Here is a 21,597-nt window from a genome sequence, read left to right as displayed (position 1 = left end):
TATATATATGTTATATATTTACACACACATATTTATATATATATGTGTGTGTGTGTAAATATGGATAGTAAATGTTAATGCTTGTTAAAAAAGGGATATGGGATATTTCTACCTTCGAGTTTTTGGGTACTCTCGTTCTCAACCCTTGTAAGTGGACAGGTTTAACGATAGACAATAACATTCCAAATGCAAGCATATTCGCTCAACGAACCATGAGGCGCGCTATGCTATAGAGCTAGCTATGCTATCATTTATAAAAGAACTCGAATCAGGAGAGAGGAGATCCGTAGATGAAAGAAACTAGCCGGTACAGCTCTGCTGATTGGAAACGAAGTGGTGGGAAGTAGATAGCAGGTCATATAGCACGAAGACATTAAGGTTTCGGTGTGCAGACCATGGATCGACAAGCGAAAAGTAGAACGCCCACACGCAATGTGACCAGACAACATTGCTAGATGGAGGCCGCTTCCGACTAAGGCTGTAAGAAAACTTTTCAGACCTATATTAGTTCACAAATGATGCTCGACGCTATGACATTAAAATGATCATGATATAGTGCTATATAGTCCGTATGCCAATATCAGGTAGTCAGTGACTTACTATCCCATATTTTGCGGCAAGAGAATAGATCTAGAAATAAAATCGGGGGAAAAAATAGACAGTGGAAGCATCTCCCCTACCCTCTGATGCGGAAGGCATGATTTCGCCACACATTCTTACAATATACAAAAATTATAATAAAGGTGTTAATAATAAATAAATAAATATTAAGGCTGGGCGAAGAAATTAATTTTAATAAAATGTAGCAGTGGTTCTCTAGTTGTAAGAGCTAAAACTTGCGATCGCAAGTCGTGGGTGCAATTCCTGGGATTAATACGAGATTGCTGTGTATTGGATTTTCTGTTCTCAGTTAGATAGTTATAAGGTAACAATTGTAACTAATTTTATATTTCTAAGCTTCTAAGTTTGTACTTTCTTACTGCCTTTTGTTACTGTTTATCTCCAATAAAGTAAATAATAAAATAAAATTGCTACTGCTCACAAACGGGTTTCCTGACGATGGACAGCAACACCCACTGCGTACCATAATACCACACTGGGTTCGGCAACTTCTCTGCTATGCGTGGCGATTATGGTATATCCCCCTGTAGATATCTTATGGACAGGCCTATATTTTGCATTAGGAGTCTCTAAGCTGAAACTACCTAATAAATAAACAGGTATATAAAAACAACTGTGATATAGAAACAAGACATAGACATAGAAAAATCAAATGAGAATTGTCAAATGAAATGTAAAAAAGGATATGATATGAAATATGGCGAATTATGGTATACATGGAAAGTATATCAATAAAAGCAAAAAAATGAAAGAAAATGAGAAGGAAAGCAGAAGATGTCAAATATTGCGATGGGGGAAAGAAGTAAAACAAATAGAAGTATACTCAAAAATTAAGTAAAATCAAAGTCAATGTCACAAAAAAGAAAGGTAAACGAGATGTACCTATTAATGTCATATACTTAAAAACTACAACCCTATAAGAAAAAAATCTTAACTAAACTATAAGTAAGAAAAGTTATCAATCTTATTGTTACATGTAGAAATTGTCACTTAAAGTTATTACTATTATAATGTTAATATATTAAACCATATAGAATATGCTTTGGTGATGGCAAAATACAGAAGACATGATTTGTTTGCCAATTCAAAGAAAATATCTTTTAAAGAAGACCGATTCGTATAATATCTTTTGTCTCAATTTCGTAAAATTCCTCAGTGCGTTACAAGCATCAATGTTATAGAAGTAAAACAGGCTTTTGGGCTTAAAGAGCACATCGCTTACATAAGCGGAATATTTGAATTCCCCGGAGCGTTATCACAAATAGAATACATTTCTTTGTCAAGACATTTCATTCGCCTCTATATTGATTCCGAAAGAATTATGAATAAGGCGTGATATTAGCTACATCATTTCGTTTTTTTTAATTCTTGTTCTCTACTGGCTATTGCTCATTTTTTACGGCCAAAAGTTATTGGCCAGCCACATTTAAGTTGAAAAAAAAATTAATAGGAACTATTTTACACATATCACTTTATTTATGTTTAATTAATAAATAAGTTATTAATGTTGTCAGCAATAAATACTGACGGGAATAATTTTAAACCAAAAGTAAATAACGAAGAACTTTGATCAGTCGCGAGAGCTCTTGCGTCACCATTGCATATGTAGTATAGCAAGATTGACTTTACGTTGGATCTAAAGATTTTGGGTTCCTGATATCTTGAGATAAACCAACCCAGTCAAGTTGATCTAAGTTGACTACGGGTGACAGTTATGTGAGAATCAAATCATTAGTTACATCTTCATTAGTTGAAGTATCGTTAGCTAAAGTATCATTAGTTGAGATATCATTAGTTAAGGTAATACTAGTTGTAGTATTATTAGCTGAAATACTAATGGTATATGTAACATTAGTAAAAGCATCATTAGTCGAAGTATCATTGGTTACAGTATCATTAGTTGAATTATCATTAGTTAGGGTAATAGAAGTTTAAGTATTAGTAGTTGAAATACTATTTGTGTATGTATCATCAGTTGAAGTATCATTATTTGGAGCATCATTAGTCGAAGTATTAATAGTTGAAATATTATTCGTTGAAGTATCATTATTTGAAGTACATTTAATTGAAGTATCATTAAGACGATGTTAAATTGCTGAGCTTAGGTGAGCCTGCTCTACTATGTTATTTATTTATTTATCATGACTTCTACAAATCTAATAGTTTGATCCCTCGTGTCATATTAAAAATGTGATAAATGTCTTGCATATCTAAATAGTTACAAAAATACTATGGAACCTCCCATGTGAGATCAAATAAGCCTTCATATCGCATTCAGCGCTCGTAGAAAAAATATTTCATTTATATAACATTAAGCTTAGCTCTGAAATAAAAATATTTTTTCAATTTAACTCTAATTAAAAATTCTTGCTTAATTGTATTCAAACTTACTGCTAAGGCATGCTTGTAAGAAAGAGTCTGCCCATCGTTTAAATATTATTTTTAGGATTACGAAAGTTTCAGACAGGACAAAATAAAATATAAATTTTTTCATCCGTCCATAAAAATCTCGTTGGCAGTTTCTTAATTTGTATGTAAATTTTTGTCATCTATTACAGGTAGTCTATGGTTTGAATTTTTACTATTGACTATGCTTTTAGGAGTTTTTGAATGAATTAAAAGTTCACAATCATGAAACAAAATCATACTCGTATATGTTCAAAAATTATTGTAAATATCAAGGATATTAATTTTCTAGTACAATACCCGGCGATAAATATTGCACATCGACCTTTGGAAAGAGACAATGGGCTAATTTTGGCTTGGTAGGGCGTTATCTCTGTCGCACGAAATACAACGACTGAAAATCGTCACATAGATAGTGTGGGATGTAATTGTAGAAAAACTATTTTTTTTTGAATTGGCCAACCTTATCACTTAAGGGTTCGATTATAGTTTACAACCGATTCTCTCTTCTCAGACCTATTGATTGTACATATTAAATTTCATAAAAATCGGTTAAGCCATTTTGACACGAATGTTTTACATATATTGAATATTTTTTTTCATCTATCTCTAAAAACGTACGGTGATTTGTACTTAGTTAAGATTTCCCATGACAATGTTTTATTCAATATAACATAGCTATTTTGAGATATTTAAAAAATTACATTTTATTATCATTGTCATGTCAGGTGATAGACGTCAACTGCAAGGTATAGGCCTCCCCAAAAAACGGTCACGGTGAAATGGTTTCGCGCTGTCCGCATACAGCGACTATGTGGTTGGTAGCTCTAGTGGGGCACTATCGCCGCCGAGTCTACTGCCTCGTGGTCGCCAGTCTAGAATATTTCTGCTTCAATTGTGATGATGATTCCTCATTGTCGTTTCAGCATAGACACCTACTGATTATGTAGTAGGCCTCCCCTAAAAACAGTCGCAGTGAAATAGTGTCGCACTGTCCGCATACAGCGACTATATGGTTGGTAACCCTAGTGGAGCCCTACCGTCGCCGAGTCTACTGCCACGTGGTGGCCAGTCTAGAATATTTCTGCTTCAATTGTGATGATGATTCCTCATCGTCGTTTTAGCATAGAAACCAGGCCTTCCCCAAAGATATCTATAGAATATACTATAATCACCACATGAATTGTTGGAGTATTCCTTCTAGATGATTTACCCACGCCGCTTCTACCGGCTTTTAGTATTATAATGGGGAAAAAAGGGACTTAAATGTTGTACATTTAACACGTTCACTGCGGCTTGAGGTTGATTCAGCCTCATGGTAAACTTTGCACTGGTGCGGCGCGTAAAACTCGTGTTTTCTCTCTAGTGCGGCGGCTGTTTACACTCAACCGTATGAGGTATGACAAAGACAAATATAGCTTTCTTTATGTCTGCGAAGCATTGACTCAATATTGTAAAAAAATATTGATGTACATGAGGCAGAAAAGGCCTCAACCGCACTACTAGGAAGTTCAGCTTGAGGCTGATTCGACCTCAGCCGCACCAGCTGAAAGTTCTTCAAAATTGGGCCCGCAGTGAACGTGTTAATTAAGAAATCAATTGTGAAATGTGCTAACTAAACAGTTTTTTTTTGTCGCCAAAACCAATTTTTATTAATCAGAAGCCGGTATTATGAATTCATCGCGTATTCAATTTGCCGAGTCGCACGTTTTAATTTTACACTTTTTTTTTTATTTCCCAAGCAAGTTGCCTTTTTAATTAAATCTCATTATTTCCCGTCGCCCATTTCAAAGGGGAACCCCCCCGGGGATGTGTTTAATTAATGGTGTTCACAGTTCACTAATACGCAAGTCGACAATCAGTTCCTTGCGAAGCTTTTATATGTTGCAATTTGAATAAAGTATTTCTACACTCAAGTGTACATTTACGCGCATTTTTAAATTTTCTATTATTTTAACATTATATAAAGTAAGCTACCACCGGCTCGTAGCACTAAACAGTCGCTCTTTATATAAACGAGTCAACAAACCAATTTCTACACATTTACATCAACTTAAAACCTGTGAATGCTATGATAAGATTTATTTAAAAATATTATACTTCTACGAGTAACTACCTGATCCCGCAAACGTTGTTTTGAAAAAAAAAATAATTAACAAATAAAAAATAACGGTCTATCGTAGAGGGGTAAAAATTTAGGGTTATATGTATTTTGTATGCTGTATGATAAATAAATAAAAAAATAAAAATTCGACAAAAAATTTAAAAAAATTTTGAGGGTGAACAATCCTTATCACTTAGGGATATGGAAAATAGATAGTAGCCGATTCTCAGACCTGCTGAATACGAATATAAAATTTGGTAAAAATCGGTCGAGCCGTTTCGGAGGAGTTCAAGTTCGAACACCGTGACACGAGAATTTTATATATTAGATTTCAGATTTAAAACTAAAAAAGTTAGGTTTAAGATATCTTGTGAAATTTTAATATATATGCGTAATTTAGGGCTTTCGAGTTTTTTTTAATTTATTGTACTAATTCCGTTTCTCTCACTGCTTTTAATAATAGCATTTAAATTTTGGCAAATAAACAATATGTTATAAAAACGTGTTGAGAAACTATCTTAAGAATACACAATTTATTTACAAATATATATTAAAAAATAACTAGGTTTCAATGTTATAAATATCCATATGATTTATTTGATAATGTACTTTTAATTTTATGTATAAAACTAAGAATGGTTATGTTTATTTGTGGAAATTTATTTACGTAGACTCAGTACCCATGTGGATCTGTTTTCAAAATTTATGTATTGCGCAATACGGTTGCGAAATAAATATTTTTATGGGAATTCTGGGATACCACCGTGATGGAGGGGGTTGAGGTGGAGTTTGGGGGGGCGGGGAAGGAGCCGGTGGGGGGAGTTCGTGCTCCCGGCTTCCATAAGCTGACGGTTCGCTCCGTCGTCCGACCGTGTCTCGGCGTCTGGCCGCTAGTGCCCGCGGCGGCGAGCTGCAGTGATGTTCTGTGATGTGTGACCGTCTCCGTGTGCCATCTGATGGTCATGTCTTCCGTTTGGCGTGTTGTGTCAGTTTTATAGGAATCCTGCGGTTCCTTCAATGGTGAGTCGTAAATTGTTTACCAAGAATTTCAGCGCCGTCAAACTTTACGAAATAAGAATAGGGTTGTTGCGGTTATTTTTTTTAATTGTTCCAAATTACGCTAATAAAAATCTGATGTGAATAAAAACGTTACTCCATATTAATTAATATTTTATAGTTGAAATAATTAAAAAAGGGAAATCAATTATGAAAACTATTTGGGAATAAAATTATATTAAGTGCTTTTTTAATTAAATTTAGTCATAATTTAATAAAAAGCACTCGAGATAGATCTAAATTTTTTTAATACCATTAAATTCACGTCTAGTTTTAACACAATTTTTAATACAAAAAAATAACTAATTTATAATTTTTTTTAACTTTTAATAATATTAAAATTATTAAAAAATCAAGAAAATTTGCGGTTATGTGGGATAGGGTCAATGACAATATTTTTTTAATAAAGAAACAATCCAAAATTAAAACGTGAAAATTAAAAAAAGGTATTTTTCTGTTTTTTATATTTTCACGTTTTAATTTACATAGATTAAAATATATATTATTTTTAATTTCTTTTAATATTTTTTTAAGTGATACTTTAATAAAAATATTTTTATATAATAATTATATATACAACCACAAAAACATTATTAAAATTAAGAGGTGAAAACCATTAAATTGAATTTTAAAAATAAGCATCCATTTAAAAATGGAAGTAAATATCGAATTATGGAGGATAAAACAAATTTATTAATTTTAATGCATTTAATACACTATTACGTTGCGTTACTTTCATGAGAAAAAGTTTACGAAGATTTTATAAAATACTGAAAAAAATTTGCTTTTAAGTCAACGCCCTTTTAGTGCAGTGCTTGTTAAGAATAATTTTTGTTCTGTAATATACTTATATATATATATATATATATATATATATATATATATATATATATATAAAGTATGAATGTGTGTATAAAAATAAGATATTTATATCGAACAGTGCCCATATAGGACCTATGTATTAATAATTCTTTAGTACTTAAATAGTTTTTTTTTAATAAAAAGTCAAACTTTATGCTTTAATCTGTAACAACGATAGTATGATATATACGAAGCTTCAAGTTCTTTGGACATATCACCCGTAAAGTGGACTCGATGGAACGTTTCGTGATGCAAGGAAAACTGTAAGGCAAGCGGTCTCGTGGACGCTTTCCAACAAGAATGCTCTTACTCTTCCCAAACACCGAGTTATATAGCCATGCTAGCTAGGGCAGCGGAGTCATCAGGCACCAGAACCGACTGGAGCGTGATCGCGATCACTAGAGAGTAAAAATGAGAAGAAGAATAAAGATTATAGTGGTCATTTGTGTGCGGCAAGAGAATAGAACCAGAAGCCTTATACGATAAAAACAGATAACAAGTTAAACTTGTGACATCGTTCAATCAAAACTAAAGTTAACGAGAGTTTAACATGCTTATAGATTTGAAAAGAACACACAACTGAACAAGATGGATTCACAACATCAGAACACGGTTGAAATTCCGTTCATCCGCCCTAAGCGTTTTTCTAATACTTTTATATTGCAACAGCTAATGTGTAGAACATACTATCGGCGTCATTGTTTCCAGACAATTATTACTTAGGAGTCTTTTAGATAAGAGTGAAAAGGTTTCTTCTAGGAAAGTATATAGCGTCGTAGACAGTGATCGTCCATAAAGGATAAAAAGAAACCTTATGCAATAGAGAAATTAGTTTTTAAGCTATGTTTAAGATGCTATATATTATGATCACTTAAAAGATCGTTAACAAAATGATTATTACGTTAAATGACGATGTAGCTTTTGTAAGAAATATATCCTTTAAATATCTTATTTTTTATTAAAAAACTTGCATCATTGAGTTTCCAGTAAGTAAAACGTCGCAGGAAAATTTAAATCTTTTGCTGAATTTTAATACAAACGATGCGAAAGTATTTTCACTACTTGACTGAAATTTAACTCAAAATATAACAGAGCTATCTTTTTTTATATAGTTGTAGTGGAATAGGCGTTTGTCTTCCATCTCACCTGATGGAAAGTAGAGATGAAGACGAAGGTGGTACACGCCCATCCAAAATAAACCTGTTCACTCTGCTCTTAAAGGCTCCAGAGTTCAACTCATCAGAAAAAATTGACCCAAGCTAGTCGTTCCAAATCTTGGCAAAACCCACCAAAAACGAGCTGTCAAACCGTTTAGTTTGACTTTTGGGTATGTCAACAACGTATTGATGAAACTTTTGTCTACGTCTAGTATTCCTATAAAGGAATGGAGATGGCCCAATCGGTTCGAAAAGAGCCTTCGATCTCTTTTTTTGACATTTACTTAATAATGAGTGTTTGGTTATTTTAACAATAGGATGATTAATATACTATTGGAATATCTACAGTATGATTGCTTAAATTGTAAATGCTTTACAACCGTGAATACATAGCACATTTTTCAGCAAAATGCTTGTATGCATTTACACCTATTTCCAAGCACCCTGTATAAAGTGATCATTCTGAATCTATTAGATTTTACTAGACTAATATTTTCTTATAGTACAGTCTTAAGACAGATGTTAAATATTACATATTATAAATATGTATTAATTAGAATTTTAAATTATTTTTTCTTACTATATTATCATAATATTATTTATTGTTCTTGAAACCATAGATTTTTTAATAGGTTGTATCATACATAAATGAACAGCAAATGAGATATATATAACTCATTTGTGTTGCGTAAATAATCATCCTGTATATTATTATTCCTAAATTAACAATCAAAACTGAACTTACTATATTACTACGAAGCAATGACAGCTGATATTTAAAATCTTACGCTGTTATACTTTTGAATCAGTAGATATCTTCATAAAAACTTCTAGTATCGTTTCTTTATTTACTTCACAGTTTATTTTTCAATTAAGAACTACACTTCAATAATATTAATTAATGAATGTAATTATAATTGAAAGCAATTATTTATAAATTAAATAATAATTTATTTATTTTATTTAATATTCTTTATTCTGCACAATAGGATACATTTAAATAGTTTAACAATAATACACAAAAAAGTACAATGAGCGGTCTTATTACATAAAGCAATCTCTTACAGTCAACCATAGTTTGGAAGAGATAGAAGTATAGTAGATAGTAATGTATCTAACATTGATTTATTTTTAATTTTTTTTTTATTGTATTACTTAATATTGGCATTTTTTATGTATTTTTATTAACAAAATAAAATTAGGTTATTTATTTAAAATTACTCCAGCGCTAGTTTCAGAGGTATAAGAAACAAATAGATTTACATATATAACTATAATATATATTTATAATTAACATATTTACGAAGTGTTATTATAACGGTAGGTGATTGAGATTTGCAATCGTTTGTCGTGAGTTTGATTCCCGTGATAGTCTTATATATAATTCACACTTTGTACATTAATTATATAGGATTGCCACACACAAAGAAGTTTCCAGAGGATGGCCAGTGTCCTCTGAATATTTAATGGAATCAGGCGTTACCTCGCGGGAGTCCATCCGAAGTAAGAAAAGGATCAATATTTAGCCACTTCCGCACATGCAGTGGTAGTCGTGCAATAAAATGCACTGCCCGCCAGCCCGCTGATAAATGCGTATGCGGCAAACAATGCGAATCACACAACCGCCACCGCCAAATTACTCAACACGTGTTTCCCCCCTCCACGGGGCATCTTCAGGAGTTATGTTACACCGATTAGTGCCAAACACAGAGTCTCTAGAGTGGCTGGCGGGCGGTGCATTTCGTTGCACGACTACCACTGCATTTGCGGAAGCGGCTAAATATTGGTCTTTTTCTTATTTAGTGTCCTCTGCGTTTCATAATACAAAATTTTAATGGCCAACACGCCTGTCAAGCGTGGAAAATATGATATATCTCTTCATAGATATCTTAGGGGAGGCCTATACCTTGGAGTGAGACGACGACAACATATAAAATCAAATTTATTAAGTATATTCAGTAATAATAATATAGTTTTAATTTATTAAACTGTATTTCGAATTCCGATTTAATTTTAACTGTTTTTAAAATTTGTTACGAATGTTAATGCCGATAACAATACAATGCAACATATTTGATGTATTTGTTATATCATTAATTGGTTCTCAGTTTTCAGACGATTTCACAACAATGTAAATCTATATTAATTACACTTATAATTAATTTAAACGCGAACATTTATTAATTATTTTTACTTATGTTTCGATAATATGTTTACGAATTTAGTGAAAGTTTTACATCCTCAATTAATTATATTATTATTTATATATTAAATATGTATCTATATGATATATGTTAACTAGACGTGTGTGTTTTTATTTTGAACGTTTTTGTAGAAAACCTCTGGAGGTATAATCGCGTTTTATTATTAGTTCTAATTTGTATCGCAAGTGTTTTTTTTACAATAATTTTTTTTCGCTTTTACTAAACGCAGACTTGGTTGGGAGAGGGTTGCCGCTATTTGATACGGATCTTTCTTCTCCCAGCTGCGAGGCATGACAGCGTTTTATGATTATTTACAATATTTCTTATGTAGTTTTCTCTTATGGATAAATACAGCTAAAATTTATACATATTAACAATACAATTTGAAAGTTTTACTCAATTATGTATTAGTTGGTACATTATTCTATTTCAAGTCGCTGTCCAAGCGCTACAGACCGTTAAATGCCTTGAGGTTTAGGACAATTAAGAAAAGGACCAATATTTAGCCACTTCCGCACATGCAGTGGTAGTCGTGCAATGAAATGCACCGCCCGCCAGCCCGCTGATAGATGCGCATTGGTCCTTTTCTTACTTAGGATGGACTTCCGCGAAGTAACGCCTGATTCCAATAAATGTTTAGGACAATGTGCCGGGCCAACTCATCGAAAGATTCTGCCGTTGATTTTTTTCTTGAGGAGGTCCGGTAAGTTGAACGGAGGTATATTAAAGTTTTCACATATGGTCACGTGGTTACGTCTTTTGGATTCGAATCGGGAGCAGTGTCTGAGTAAGTGGTGAAAAGTCTGTACTGTAGAGTCACATTAGATTCGGATTTGGCGTTTCATAGTAGGCTTTGTCCATTACATACATTAAATGATGTATATATATATATATATGTATATATACATGTATATATATATTTATATATATGTATATATACATGTATATATGTATTTATAATAAATTTTATAGAAAAATTATAATTAATGTTCATCGTCGTAAAAGTATAGTGGGATAAATTATAAATAAATTATTTAACATTTGTTGTTACGTAATGAACTTGTTATTTGATTAAAATTTTTTCCGATAAAATTTTAATAAAAGCCAATTTTAAGCGAAGCTCTCTCCGCGGATACACATTTCGAAGCGACTTCGATGTTTTATTTTTGGGCTATCGATTCTTTAAGCGAAATTTTTTTTTAACGAAAATATAAATGAACGCTTAAAACGGAGTGAAAAGAAAACCGCGTACATCCATTTAGCTCCCGATATTTGAAATATGAGAGGCAATTTATTCAGCATATTCTACTTTTGAAAAATCTGGCCGTGAGCATTATTATTTTTTTTCTGAAATTTCTTGCTTTTATTTGCCGCTAGTTCCCTTACGGAAGCTCAACTTAATTTTTCAATTTGGTATAAATGTTATTTATATTTTATTTTAATTATTTATCGTGAAGCATTGTTTTAATTTGATGAATGGACGCTGGGTCCTTAAAGTTCTGAAGTGACCACGTTGACCACGGATCGACAACCGCAGGGTAGGATGTAGACTCAATATTTTATTAATACAAAGTTCTGTTACTAGGAGGCATCAGCCGCTATCTGTTCTGCTTTATGTATTGTTATCATATTATGTCTGTAAACGTTCTGTATGTGGACAACTGCATAGTATAGCACCCATAAGGTGGACAGACTACCTTGTTAAGATCGACCAACGACCAAGTCCTGCCGTGGGCGTTCTACAGTAAAAATGATGACGACGCGAATTATCAAAACGTTTACCACACCCCTAAATATACAGGTGTTGTAACACAAAAATAGAAAATATGATTTGATTATTTTAAAACGTCTTTAATCTATAAATTTTGTACTAAAGGCACTCTTAAATCGTAACATAATAAAGTTTTGTTTCTACTGTAGTTTATTTAAGGGAATCAGGCGTTACACCGATTAGTGCCAAACACAGAGTGTAATATAACTCCTGAAGATGCCCCGTGGAGGGGTGAAACACGTGTTGGGTAATTTTGCGGTGGCGGTTTTGTGATTCGCATTGTTTGCCGCATACGCAATTATCAGCGGGCTGGCGGACGGTGCATTTGTTGCACGACTACCGGCTTAATATTGGTCCTTTTCTTACTCTACTGTAGTTGTCAGGAATTATCTAGACGGTCTCAATATATGAATACTGTTTAAATGTATTTTATATAGTTTTTATAAACAGTTTTAATACTATATCAGTGAGACGTAAATTAAAATATTCTATGAATTCATTGCGTGTCATACTAGTGTTAAAATCCTTGTCTTTATTTCTACTTTACCTTTTACTGCTTAATATATCTATACAGTACTATTTATTTACTCATTTAATATTTTATTTTTATTACGAGTGCGTGTGTATTAAATATATTTTAGATGAACATTTCTTTTATATTTGCCAGTTAAACTCGCTAATCAAATAAGATATATTTACTCTTGTTCAACTATGGATCTCTTCGTTTCTACTACTATATCGTAGGGTAATCCTGAACATAGGCCTCTTCATGGCTTGTTGAGCCACTGTTAGCTTTCCTCTAAGGCTAGAGGTGAGAGACCACGTGCTAAAATTACTAAGTTAATTTTAGTGGACAGAAAAAACTTCCAATACGACTAGATGTCGGAGAACCTTTTTATCTATTAACTCGCCGGTGTTATCACGCGTCTTACAAAAATAAGATCGTCTTTTAGATGAGTCTTTGATTTACTTGTGCTTCATTTTTTTTTTTAATTTGAACTAACTTATGCTACTACATGAAATAAATATTATAATGTTTTTATATCGTTCTTATCTTTGCCTGCTTTCCATACCATTGTCGAAGGCCTTACGGCTTATATGTTATAATTAATATGTTTAACTCAATAAAAAATAAATTAAAATGGGCATTGATATTAAATATGCAGTGATATGTAAACCTTGGTCATTTCTTAATGTCAAATATTTAAAAAAGGATTTAAATAAAAAAGCCTCAATTACAAATTATTAGCCACACAACTTTTAAGCTACACAGCTAATAAATCCTTTATAATTATGCTTACGTTTTCTTATTTAACGCAATCTTGGAAACACTTCTAATAATTAGCTAAGGTGGAAAATTAAATATTAAATGTTATTTTAACTACTGATGTTGAGATTGTAAATATCATTATCATTTCCGCCGCAGGATCTCCATTGGAAGAAATAAGGCTTTTTACAGACTTTCAATGAGACCGGTCTACATCCAGAGTTATCTGTCGACCTTGACACGGTCATCTGTCGCAATTTTTATGGAATGTCCTATGCTGCGCTGTTTCCTGTACATCTTCCCTGTGCGCTATGTGGCCTGCCTATTGCAATAGGCTAGACTTTGACTTGCTGATTCGCTGTTTAGTAAGAAGACAATTATCTAAAGCCACCAGAGTTCCGTTGTGTCATATGTGACAGCATAGTGAACTCTGAAGACCTTTCTAGATGCTTTTTGATTTTAAAATTATTTGTTTTTTAAATGTTTAGGTTAATAAATCAATATTTATTTTTCATATAATGCACTTGAGATCATTAAGTGTTTAGGATGCGTGGTAGAACACTGAAATTTGCGATCATATTTCGCGAATTTGATTCCTGGAATGCGATCTTATATAATTCACACTGCATTATATAGGATTGCCATTGTTCACAAACAAGTTTCTAGAGGATGGCTAGAAGTGTTCTCTGCATACCACACTGTGATCCGGTATATCCGCTCATAGATATCTTTGGGGGAGTCATATACCTTGCAGTTTTATATAAAATATGTACAATTTTTGTTCATTATTTATTATTATTTACAAGTTATCTTAATATATTAGTTTGAGTATTTAATGGAATCAGGCGTTACTTCGCGGAAGTCCATCCTAAGTAAGAAAAGGACCAATATTTAGCCACTTTCGCACATGCAGTGGTAGTCGTGCAATGAAATGCACCGCCCGCCAGCCAGCTGATAAATGCGTATGCGGCAAACAATGCGAATCACACAACCGTCACCACCAAATTACTCAACACGTGTTTCACCCCTCCACGGGGCATCTTCAGGAGCTATGTATATAGACATTATATTTGTAATAATTATACTATTAAAACAGTTTAATACAAACAACATAGTCGAGTCTTTTTCTTTGTGATATTATTGTATGTATTTAATAAAGTTTACCAATAAATTTTATCGATTAAACAGTTTTAATTAAATATTTATTTTTAAAAAATCTAAGGCAGATAAAGTTATAAATAATTATGCCTTTAGCTATTAAATCTCTTTAACGTGTGCGATATATAAAAAAGGAGAACATAGTTGGCTCATTACACATAAGTAGAGTTTAAAAGCTGCTAAAAGCTCCACGCGGACCATTATATGGCCGGGCATGCGCCTCATTTCCATGACCAAGCAGTCTTTGACGCTTCGACTGAAAATCTCCTCAGTTCACCGACTGTAATAAACGCCATTACATTATGCATGCAGTTTAAGTAAAGCTGTTTGTTTTATAAGTTTAATTTAACTTTTTTTTTACTTAGTCTCACATTTCTTCTTTTATAAAATGAATAAAGACGTATACTGGCAAAAGACTCATTCTTTATCATATCAGGCGACGTTCATCCACTGCAAGGTGTCTCAAAGTGTGAAGATTATTTTGCAGATGAACTATACGACTTAAAAACTATTTTATTGTTAACTGCGGTCGATTTTGTAATTCAAAACTATATTTTGCATTTTGGGTAAGATGTATTCATCATCATATCAGCTGATAGAAGCCTGATGCAAGGCATAGGCCTCACCCAATCATCACCGATGATGATGATGATTGGTCCTGCGCTGCCTGCATCCAGCTACTTCCTGAAACCTTGTCTATGTTGTTGGTACGGCTGATTGTTAACATTCGGGAACCTTTCGGCCCCGACGATCGTGAGTTGCACTACCAATGTGCCTTTATCACTTCATACGTGCAATTATTCGAGCTATTACAAAGAGATATTAAAAATGACAAAATTTGACAAAATTAAAAAAAAAAATTTAGTTGTAATGCCTTAATTATAGACGAGTGCAATAAAAACCTCTTGTTTCTGTTTCAAGTCGACACTGTAAGCCTAATGGCGTTACAGCTATGTCAGTCACAGAAGTCGAGCTAAAAAAATTAAAAAAATTACCATGAGAAGCGAGAAAAAAGTAAAATAAATTCGTTCGCATTTCAAAATCACAAAGTGTCTTTTCCACTACCAAGGACCGGTTTGTTTGTTTTAGAAACATAAGGCATGATAACATAAACATAATAGAAAATATCTGGTAAATACTTAGAACTGTTTTTATCATATTTTCCCTAAAACCAACTAGATGGCGCTAGTAAGTAAGTCTCATAGATGTGTTACTGATTTACCGACAATTTATTTTCTTTAAAACAAAACTGTATGCGTGTAATACTGCTCTGAAAAATAAATAATTATTTATCACAAAACCTGTGCTTCTGTCTTCCGGGACCTGGAAGAGCAGCCTTTCATTATCAAGTTTATGGGTTGATTTGCGAGAGTGCTTAATATATATAAATAAATATAAATACATACATATACTTATATTAATAATTACTATTCTGTTTTAATAGTATATTAGTTTATAAGAAATTGTGTTAAGTGATAAGACCTGTCATTGCATCTATGTAGTTCTTTTTTTAACAAATAAATAAATAAATCTTACTGTAAACTTATAAACTTTTCTCTACATCATAATATCATCGAAAATGATTGTTATATGTATGATTCATAATTATTAATATTTGAAATGTCGGTCAGTACATAATAATGCATGCAATGACGATCTCAAAACGAATGAACTCTAGCTACGTATCGCAAAACTAGACCATATGAATGGCGGTAACGTCTTCTAGACCGGACATTTTATTATTTAGGCGTGTAGTACGATAAAAAATTTCTTTTCCATTGGCAACAAAACTATACTTAAAAACCATACAAATAAGACAAAATAACTAGGAATACATAAGTAGTAAATTTGTATGCGATGGAGGTGGGGTGAAGATAAGCATCACCTCAATTACGAAATAAAATTACAAAGCCACATTAATAGGATAATATTAAATTTTAATAGCAAGAGTAGTCTGGTCAGTGACGTTGAATGTCTGCTGTTGCAATAAATTGCAAGGAAGTAACCCTAAATCTACTACGCGAGCCGTCAGCCCCGACAACCGTACTCACATAATGAAATCATACAATAGATAACTAACTACCGGTTAGCAGCAAGATATCTAATATTAGTAAAATGACTAAGGCAATGATTTAAATACGTAGCAGTTATAATATACGATACACATTAGGGTGTACTGCTAAAAATTAAAAAATATGAAGTAAATTGAAATATGCAAACAAGATAATCTCGGGCGAATTATTCTGGATGTATGCCAAAGTTTCGGAACATCGTAATCTGGTACTTCAGAGGTGTAGATCAAAGAAAAATTATTATCAGCTATAAATCATACTGTGTTAAAAACAAAAATTTGTTACCGTAAAAACATACAATTTTTTAAACTACTAATTATGTCTGAGTGTTCGTATTAAAGTAATATTCTTCACGTTTTCGTTTCTCTATCACGGTGTTTTTCTACCGTGAGAATTGTAAAGATTTTTTAGGAATTTTTAGTCTATTCTCTATGCATATAATAAATAGTACCAATACTTCATCTAGAATAAATTTATTATTATTATTAGGATCGATTTTTAGACATTACCATCCGTGCCCTTGTTTTATATCCATGTTTATTATTTAACCTTTTTATTCGTGTTTTTGCATGTCACAGGGTTTAATTAAAAAGTAATTCTGTAAATCTATCAACTGTAATATTGACCCAACGTCACTGCAATTAAAAAGAGCAATAAATGGCGCTTTAAAGTCCTACAAAGCCTTCACAGGAGTAGTTTTATTGAAATGAGATATTGAAGAGACCTCTTTGGATTTTGTTAACCTCTTTGGTGTGGCATCAGCAAAATATTTAGAATATTAGCAAGCCTTTTTGAATTTAGAGTAACGTTGTCTATATACAACAACACTGACGTGATTAATGTATTACTTGTATTTTATTTCGAACATCTCGAACTAACCAGATAGCATAGAACCATTATTGTTTTGTTAAAATGTAAATTTATTGGTCTTAAAGAAATTTTTTAATGAATCATTGCCAACAACCAAAAAATTGATTTCTATAGATTTTGTGTCGTTATAAAATTGAAAATATTTGATTTGAGACTCGTTTAATGAGAATTGTTAAATGTAAATTATTTCTAAGGTTTACAAATTAATTTATAGAAGATGTCACATCTTGAGAATTATTTGTGCCGAACACAAGGCTCTTTATATATGTATATATACATATTAAGTTATTTTAAAAAAAAATATTAATAGACTCTGAATTACTTTCGTCTGTTCGAAGTATGCTTTCGAGCATGCCTGGATGAACTCTTGGACGGTTCCAAGTTTGAGGTCACTGTGCAGGTCGATGTTACGTTGGAATCCCAACGCGCCGGTTGTAAGCCAGGTGAAGCGGTTCTGTGACGTCTGAAGAGGTTGAAGTATGTGCTTGTTATTCTCACCTTTGAATTATTTATCTTGTAAGAAAGGGACTAATATATAGCTACTACCGCTATGTAGCAGTAGTCGTGCAATAAAGTGCACCGTCCGCCTAATATTATATATTACTATTACTCCTGATGATGCCCCGTGGAGGGGTGAAACAGGTGTCGAGTGATTTAACGGTGGTAGTTGAGTAATTCGCATCCATAAGCGGCTGGCGGGCGGTGCACTTTATTGCACGACTACTGCTACATAGCGAAAGTAGCGTTATATTAGTCCTTTTCTTACTTAGTGTGAACTTCTGCAAAGTAACGCCTGAATCTATTAGGTATTTATCTTGCGATTAGCAGGTGGATTCAACTTGACGTTACAAGACATGTAATCTTTACGTATGATTAAACAATTTTTTTGAATTATAATAGTTTGTACCTTTTATATAAAGCTTTTTAGCTCTTTGCATAAACATGAAAATGGTTTTTTATTTTGTTATGAATACTTAAAAACATCATTCGTTATGTAATACAGTTTTAATTTCTCAAATTACGTTTTTAACTCCACTTTAGTTCCGTGCAACATGAAAAGGCATTTAACATTATTTTTAAAAATTCCGCTGCTGAAAATAGTTCAAAATAAAACACTGTAGACGGGAACAAGCTGTTTCAATGTTGTTTCAGGTTTAACATTAGAGATTCTTTATATATATTTCTTAATGAATATTAAAAGTAATAACAGAAGTTAATTAAATTTAACATTAATTTTGAGATTAAACGTATCATATGACATTTAAGTTAATTTAAAACATTATCTAATTACAAGGAAACGAAAAGTGTCTCAATTATAAAATAAAAGCAACAACATGATTTTATACAAGATTTTGATTTTTAAATACGTGATTTTTTTTAAATTTTCCATTATAAGCCTTATTTTTGTTTCTACAATAATCAATTTAAAAAATATAACATTATAATGATACTAAATTGAAACGCGTCTTTATTTATCAATATTTAAGCCGTGGGACATACAGTGCTGGATTAGCCTCATATATATCCAAAGGTTCCGGTTCGACGAAGCTTGTATCAAGTGCGACTTCAACAAGGTAGGCATTCTAAGCTATTGATGGTTTTGGGTCTACAGAACTTAAAGACCTCAGCAACCATTACTTTTGCTTGATTTCTGGCCTGCCAACTGATACTTCAACGTACCAATCCGTTGGGTTATATGGGTTACTTTTATTCGTCTACGGATTTTATCATTCTTTTTTCGATCTCGTAAATAAACACCGAGTATATCTTTTTCCATCGGAACTAAGGCTGGCTAATAAGGCATGAAGTTAGAGATTACGTCTTTGTTTATAGTTAAACTTTGATTTGAAGGCATTTCTTGGCTAGTAAACATTATTTAACTTTTATTAACGGTGATGACGTATGATGATCCGAGATGTGGTCACTTACAACGGGCCTAATAAGAAGGCCCACGATCACCATGCCATGCTCGCTGCGAAATCGATTTAGTATCGATATGGTATCGACGTAGCTTGAAGATTTCTTCCACTGAAGTGGTAGTTGGTTTTTCACATTGCCCGTGCAACAGATGGCCATTGGCCCTGTGGCGTGCATATCGCGCGCCACTCTGACACCAAGCTCTTATACACGTGACCGTCAATCGCATCGCGGCGGCGGCGGCAGTGAAACAGATAAATGACAGATGGCGCCACAGTAGACGCAACGAAAATTTGCATCGCGTCGTTGAGTTTCCGCGCTCATTATAAGGGCTAGCGGAGGTGCGGTCAACACATCAAGAAGCAACTGAAGATCAAGAAGCAACCGACGAACAAGAAGCAACAGACGAACAAGAAGTAACAGACGAACAAGAAGCAACCGACGAACAAGAAGCAACCGAAGAACAAGAAGCTACCGAAGAACACGAAGCTACCGAAGAACGAGAAGCTACAGTACTACGACCACTCTTACACTGGTGACCCCGATGCGATTGACAGTCACGTGGGTAAGAGCTTTGTGTCAGAGTGGCGCGCGATATGCACGCCACAGGGCCAAAAGTTGGGGCGATTTCATTCATCTACATTTTGATGTGCACCTATTTCCAATCATTCTGTATGAAGATGTATGATCTCTTTGAAATATGCTATATAAATATATTTTTTCTTTAACTTCAAGTTAAATGAACTTTCTCTAAGATCGCCATGATGCTTTTTGTGACCTCTATCAATCTTCATCAAGTGGGGACTTACCCACTATGCAGACAGGGATAGAATACAATAATTAATGTTAATGTGTAGTAATTCGAATTTTAAAAACGCTGTTGTTACTATAATATAAATATTATTTTTTATTTCGAAACTATTGATTTTTGGAAAGGGTGTACATACACATACCATACATGAGCGTAAATAGTTGGAGCCATTGATCGAAATTTGAAATTTCGAGCCGCAATTAAATACGAATTTAAAACACGCAAACGAATATTTTTTTAAAAAAAAATAAAATTTGAAATTATAAGTGTATTGAGGTTAGATATATGCACACATATATGTCAGCACTCCTAATAAAAATTGAGACGCAGGTTAGTTAATTATGATCGGTGTTTGGATTTCGCTAATTTTATATGAGAATAATAATAATAATTATTTACAGCAGTAATTTGTTTCGATTTCCCAGGAGTTGAGATAGGTAATATAAATTTAAATATTGAAATAATTCGACAATCAATCGGTGCTAAAAATAATCGTTCAAAGTGCCGCATTTGACTCGCGAGCCGCAGTTTGGCCACCCCTGCTATATACATTCACCTTTTAAATATTTTGTATCTATTTATTAGCAACCACTCTGTAGATATAATTTTGTATTACAAAATAATATTATTCCTGAGTCGTCCATTTTTAAATTTGATAATAATTCAGTTATAAAATGCCTGCGGTAGTTTATTTACAGAATAACATAACCCGTAATAACATGTTTATATAGATTAATAAGTTGACACAGTACTTGTGTGCGGTGGCCATCTTGACGTACGTCTTTTTATAATGCGAACCGAAACCATTAACCCAGTTCCGGAAAATGGGTTAATAGAATGTATAAAAGTGTATTGGCGTGTATATATATAATTTTTGTCTTTACTTACAGCTTATGATAGTGGTCGTATCGCATTGGTCAAGCCTACCGTTTGTCTATGTTAATATTCATTATTATTTGTATATATATAATTAGGCCAACATGAAAACAAAAAATATTTGTCTATACCTACACAATCCTATCCTAAATTATGTTAGCTCATATCTAAACTTTAATGAATAAATAAAATAGTAAAATAATAGTAAACAGCACAATAATGAGAAAATGAGATATAATTAATATATTTTAAATCAACTACAGACACTATTTTACATTGTCATAACAGTAATGTTATAGAAAATATATTAAATAGATTTATGTATTTATATTTCTGCTCAAGAGTTTTATCACTGTAATTCAAATAAAGAATGTTTTAATAGCCCAGTTTGATTGATAATAGAAGCAAATTGATTTCCTTTATAATCTGTTATAACTGTCAGTTAA

The 21,597-nt window shown here is 32.7% G+C and overlaps 1 protein-coding gene across 2 annotated transcripts in view; it reads left to right on the top strand.

The window, feature by feature from the left end:
• Window positions 1–6,015: 6,015 nt before the first annotated feature.
• The window catches only part of LOC137923777 (leucine-rich repeat-containing protein 24-like), a 54,026-nt gene continuing 38,444 nt past the window's right edge, over window positions 6,016–21,597 (top strand). For both annotated transcript variants that reach the window (XM_068767048.1, XM_068767049.1), the window contains exon 1: window positions 6,016–6,151. The gene's annotated coding sequence lies outside the window, so the exon portion shown is untranslated. The remainder of the gene's footprint in view (window positions 6,152–21,597) is intronic.

The sequence above is a fragment of the Battus philenor genome, unplaced genomic scaffold, assembly GCF_028537555.1.
Source record: "Battus philenor isolate CCGP_79_NKW_IND1 unplaced genomic scaffold, ilBatPhil1.0.hap1 SCAF_22, whole genome shotgun sequence".
In the NCBI taxonomy this organism is placed as follows: domain Eukaryota; kingdom Metazoa; phylum Arthropoda; class Insecta; order Lepidoptera; family Papilionidae; genus Battus; species Battus philenor.
The sequence above is the reverse complement of the archived record's forward strand: the minus strand, read 5'-3'. Positions and strand labels throughout refer to the sequence as shown.